Source organism: Quercus suber, unplaced genomic scaffold (genome assembly GCF_002906115.3).
Source record: "Quercus suber isolate HL8 unplaced genomic scaffold, Cork oak 2.0 scaffold_66, whole genome shotgun sequence".
In the NCBI taxonomy this organism is placed as follows: Eukaryota; Viridiplantae; Streptophyta; class Magnoliopsida; order Fagales; family Fagaceae; genus Quercus; species Quercus suber.
Window position 1 is genome coordinate 1,219,310 of NW_027069531.1, and position 6,000 is coordinate 1,225,309.

Below are 6,000 nucleotides of genomic sequence, written 5' to 3' on the forward strand. Positions count from 1 at the left end.
GGCTTTGAGAGATTTGATAAGCTCCACTGACTTTGATGGTGATGGTAGATTGTTTCCCAATTGACCATAGTTAATTCCTACCTTGCTCGTGAACTTAGCACCTGTACAAAACCTGATACACTTAGATCTTGATTCACGTAGTTTTTGGTTTTTAATTATGTTTTTAGTTTTTTTTTTTTATTTATTTAAAATTGATTGGATCAAAAAAATATATGTTTAGTTAAAATTGACAAATTAGTTTTTTAAATTTGGACGCTGATGTGGTATTTTTTAATGTCAAATAATTTCTTTATTATTTTTAATAGTTACATCAACTTTTGGTGTGTCAATGGTGCACTCCATTTGTCATTTATACAATTTTCGTGTCTAATGTAACTGTAGAAACAAAAATAAGAGGCAATTTTTAGGATAAAGATTAAAAATAGTGAAAAAAAAAAGTTAAGCATCAAAGTGAAATTAGATGAAAATCTAAGGACGAAAATATAGTTTTTGCGTTTTTTTTTTTTTTGGTTAATTAGGGTTCGTTTAAATTAAATTTATTGTTGCTGAAATTAAAAATTAAAAATACTGTAGTAAAATAATTTTTAAATGTGTGAATAATATTGCGGGACTCATTTTTAATATTTTTTATTGTGTAAACAGTGATTCATGAATAGTAATATTTTTGTTCTGCACAGTAAACTCATATGAGATTACTGTTTACGAGCAAAAAAAAAAAAAAAAGAAAACGCTGAGATGATAAACGTGGACGCCGAACCCAATCGCCCTCTTTGTTGCGCGTTTTGGTGGAAACGCGTACAATGAATGACGCGATGACTACTGCCATATTCTGAAAAAGACAGTTGAACACATTCAAAAAAAATGAAAAAGACAGTTGAACGTTGAAACTTAAGGAGAAAGGAATCAACGAATTTCACAAGAAGTTCAAATCCGTGTGGGGTTTGTAATTGCTGCGTCATAAAGTGCAATAACTAGGATATTTCACCTCCTGTAACAGCAGTAAATAATTAGAATAGAAAATCTCTATATCTTTGTTTCTGTGTGTGTGTGTGTGTAATTGCTCTCTTTTGTGTTTCCGACTTTTTCTTTTTGTGTGTACCCCTTTCTGTCCTCCCTTTTTTTTACGCATTCCTCTCTAATTTATAGAGAAACTAAGAAGCAGTTTCCCCTATTTTTCTCTTTAACCGATCAGTTCATGGGCCAAAACTGCAAAGAAAGTGCAATATGCACCAGCACCTTTCGGGTACAGTTGAGTCGGTGAGGATTATGGCTAAATTTCAGCTACTTTTGCTTTTGGAATTGCCTAAGTGGTGCGTGTGGCAGGAAGATACCCAGCCACACATCCCACTTTCATCTTATCCTCTCTTTTTTTTTTTCTTTTTTTTTTATTAACAAGGATGTGGCATACTGACAGTGTGGCAGTATTTCCATAAACAAACCCCACTCACGTGATGTGAGTGTGGGATTTTGTAATATTATTATTATTATTATTATTATTATTATTATTTGTAACATCTTCCTTATATATATATATATATTTTTTTTTTTTTTTGCACCATTTTTTTAATTAATTTTGTTAATTTTGAAGGGCATTTTTTTGTACTATCAACTTGTCTATAATTTATATTTTTTGATAAATCTTACTTGGACATTATTTTTTTAAGTAACCATTTTTTTTTTTTTGTTGAAAATTTAATATTTCAACAAAATCTAACTTACTATCATCCGTCTTTGAAGCTACCCCTATGGCACAACTATAAACCACCTTAACCTCGTCGTGATCAGCGAACGAGGGAGCACTCGTGCCAGCCTTAGAGCCTGACTCAAATCTCATCCTAAACTCTTCCTGAAAAACTTCCAAGGAATTCACGAACGCCGAACTCATAATCGTCCGTAGTGTTCCCCTCACTACTGCTACACTATCACTATTGCTATTAGTAGAACCACTAAAACTGCTAGGGTCATTATACTCGTCTATAGCCTTATCCACACTATCACTAGACGAGGAAAGCACAATCTCAGCCATTTTTAAGAAAACTTAACTAAAGATGAAGATAAGAAAAATACTTGGATCTAGAACGAGGGAAGGCTATAGACGCAAGAAGCTTCTAGATGAAGATCTAGGACGAGGAAGGAAATTTCAGAAATGGGGAGGGTAACGGAGGTATTCTACTATTTATAGGCAGTAAACCCTGGCACATGAAACGACACAACCAATCAACAGAAGACACGTGGCATGCTCTTTGGTTAGATCAATCAACATGATTTTCACCAATGAGGTCACAACACGTGGCATACCAATTCACTGATGAAAACATACGCGTCCTACGTATCCCTGGACGACCTATGGACAAAGGGGCAACTGATAGGGCCATAGAATGTATTCCAAATTCGTCCATGAGGCTCGTCCTGATCCAAAGCATGTCTCTTAAAATGCTCGTCCAGGGCGAGATCATCCTGGTAGAGTGTCCTGGTCAATCTCGTCCTAGGAGAGCACATCCTGGGCAAATTCATCCTGGAAGAGAAATCATAGTTCATTACTACGAACCATTGCCAACAACGGTTAGAGAAAATAAAGCCAAACAATATAACTTCCATGGCAGTTACAGGAGTTATTTCCAAGTTTTTCAGACTCTGCAACAATGGGAGAAGTTACAAAAAGAAATAACCACTTCATTGCACACTATATAAGCATTCTACGAGAAGGAAAAGGGATTCAAACATTTTTTCCATTATACTTGGAATCACAAAAAAATTAAAAACTTAGCCATCGGAGAGTTCTTGGCCGGCCTCCACCGGTCTCCTCTAATTTTCTTGTTTCCTTTTTCAGAATTCATCAACAGCCTCTAGATCGTTAACGCCAAGATTTTCAGCCTACTGATTTCCGAGGAACTATCACACTTTTACATCCTAAACTTTTCAAATGCACATTTTGCACCTTAAACTGTGACCCTTGTTACACTTTGCATCCCGACATTAAGTTTGCCATTAACATAGATGGAAAAGCATGACATCATGTGAAATGATTCAATTGCCCATCTTCTCAATCCATTAAAAATAAATAAGAAATTACACTTTACTATCCTAAACTATACTCTTGATTACACTTTGCACCCTAAACTTTAAATTTCCATCTAAGTTACGGCAAACTTAACGTCAAGGTGCAAAGTGTAACAAGAATCATAGTTTATGGTGCAAAACATGTATTCATATAGTTTAAGATGGTAAAGTGGGAGGATAGAAAAGATTTTATTTTCTCATCTTTTTGTTTGGTTGGAGGTGTAAAAGTGGAGGGATAGAAAAATGAGTTTAAATAATTTTACTCATATACTTGTTAAAGAATGATGCCCAATTGAAACAAAGAGTGACAAATAACCACACACACAAAAAAAAAAAAAAAAAAAAAAAAAAAAAAAAAAAAAAATCACCCAAATTTATTAAAAAAAAAAATCACATCCCAAAAAAAAAAAATCACGTCTAGTTAAAAAAAAAAAAAAAAACAATTATCACGTCCAAACCCTAAAAAATCTATTAAAAAAGAAAGGACAACATTACTACCTAGAAGACGGGGAAAAAAAGCACTCCAAGCCTAGAAAATCAAAAGAAAAAAAGAGAACAAAAAACCAAAACAAAAACAAACAAAAAATAAAAGGCAACAAGGCAACGTTACTGCCTAGGGGAGAAGAAGAAAAAATAAAGGCAACCCATGTGCATGACATTTTTGTCAATTAAGAAAAAATTCATCTCTACTCAGTTTTCTCTCTATATTTTGGGATAAAACATTTTGGTGGGCCCAAGGAGAAAACATCTGGATCCCACCATTTATTTTCCTTCCTTCCTACCTAACCAAACATACTCCAAAAAAGTTCTTCTTCCCATTTTTTCTCCAAAATTTTCCATCTACCCTATTTCACCTCCAAACAAACACACCTTAGTCTCCCAAGCTTTAACCTTAGTTACTATCATAACCTCAGTACAATTAGGTATTTGGTAATCCGGCTGCACAAAAGGAATTTCGGTACCTGGATTTCCATTTTGTATCCAAAGTCTAAAAAATAAAGGAGTAAGTCAAGGAATGCAATTATCAACAACAAAAAGATCTAAGAAGAACTACAAGAGTAACTGGAATAGTAACTGGACTATGAAATGAAAAATGAAACCCAAGTGGGAAGGCACAAAGTACGTGAATTTAAAAATGAAACACAATTATCTTTTGAAAATATTCCAAATATCAAGGATTTTTACATTATCAAGTAACCAACTCCTACCTGTTACGTTCATGATTAGTAACGAGGTCTAAAAATAAAATACTAATTAATAACTTCATGACACAATTCATGTTTTTTTTTTTTTTGAGAAATCCAATTCATGTTCTATTCTAAACCAAAGTGCTCATTCATGTTAAATTCACATAGGATTCTCTTTCTAAGATCAAGCTCATGTTACCACTTCCACCAATTACTTTTCATGGAAAAGTTGAGTCAAGATACTAGTTAGCTTCTTCAAGCCTCGTGTGGTACATTCACTCAAACACATGTTTTTAGTTTTTAAATAACATTACATGTATTTCCACATATTTTTTTACCTACATGTATTTTCACATGTTTTCAAACACATTATTTCAATTTTTAAGTGCATGTACCAAACACCCCCTCAATTTCCAAAATGGATTGCTGGCTAATGTGCTTATTTAACATGGTCTTTTCCCACTCGATTACAACATAATATTTGTGAACTGTGATACTAGGCCAATAAAAACAAAGAGGTTTTGATTGATTAAGCCGTGACTGAAAATTCCATCTCAATATATAATTGATTGGATTAGATTTGGAATATCAGTAGTGTTGATGTTTATGTCAATCTTGGACGATGGAATTATTAAGCACCAGAGATAATTAAAAATGGTTTAAAACTTTGAGATTAAGCATATTTATCAACAACAACAAAAACTTTGAGATTAAGCATGAAATGAAAAACAAGCCAATGACAAGAGCCAAAGAATAATGGGAGCAAATCATATAATTATCAATTTCACTTGATTCATGATGAGTTAAACCCACAACATCTGCTTTATGATGGTTGTATATCACATTTAGGCTTGAACAAAAATGTTGACTATTGGATAGTAGTACTCCAGAAATTTTTTCTAAAGTAGTCATTAGGAAACTTTAAAAAATTTTCCCATGGATGACTTGCTACGACCATGAGCCGAGCCATTGAGGAAAGCAGAGCTACGATGACCATGATTATTAAAATCAAGATCTTAAGTAGAACCAATAAGGGGGTTTTGAGGATTGTAAGATTCTATTTGTTTTTTGATAGTTTGATAATTAGGAGTAGAAGATTTAAACTCGGGACTTTTTCATTGAAACATTAAAAAATGTCTGTTGAGCTCTATGACTATTGGCAAATCATAAAATTACTTTTTATATTAAATAAAAGTAAAAATCATAATTAATGATGATGTATGTCAAATAATCCTTGTAAATAATTTTTTTTTTTGATAAGTAAAAAAAATGTAAAAATATATTATATATTGCTCACCACAAATTAATCAAAATTCAATGAAATAATTCAATATTATGTGAAACTCTTTAATAATATTATATACTTTAAGTGACACATCAGTTTTTATCAACTAATAGATTAATAAAATAATTAAATACCCATCATGACATAAAATAATCATCAACTTTTATTTTTTGTTTTTTTTTTTCATTGGGTAAATAGAAAAGGGAAAAGTAAAAAAATAAAATAAAAAGGTAACAGATTCTTATATAATATAATACTAATAATAGATCTATAGTTTTGGCCTAATCGCTCACAGGTTACTAAATAGATGCAAAATTTCATTCAAAGAAAAAAAATTCAAAGCCAAACTTGCATGTCGGTGCAAACAACACTTATATGGTCCAAAAGTGGAATGTTTCCTCACAGATTGAAAAGCGGCTTGCCGTCTTTTTACTTTTTTTAAATAGTATTGCTTCTTCTTACTATTAC

General features: G+C 32.3%; 1 protein-coding gene across 1 annotated transcript in view; it reads right to left on the reverse strand.

Moving 5' to 3' along the window:
• LOC112026986 (calcium-transporting ATPase 2, plasma membrane-type) overlaps nt 1–6,000 on the reverse strand; it is a 37,137-nt gene that overhangs the window by 12,025 nt on the left and 19,112 nt on the right. The gene's annotated exons all lie outside the window — the stretch shown is intronic.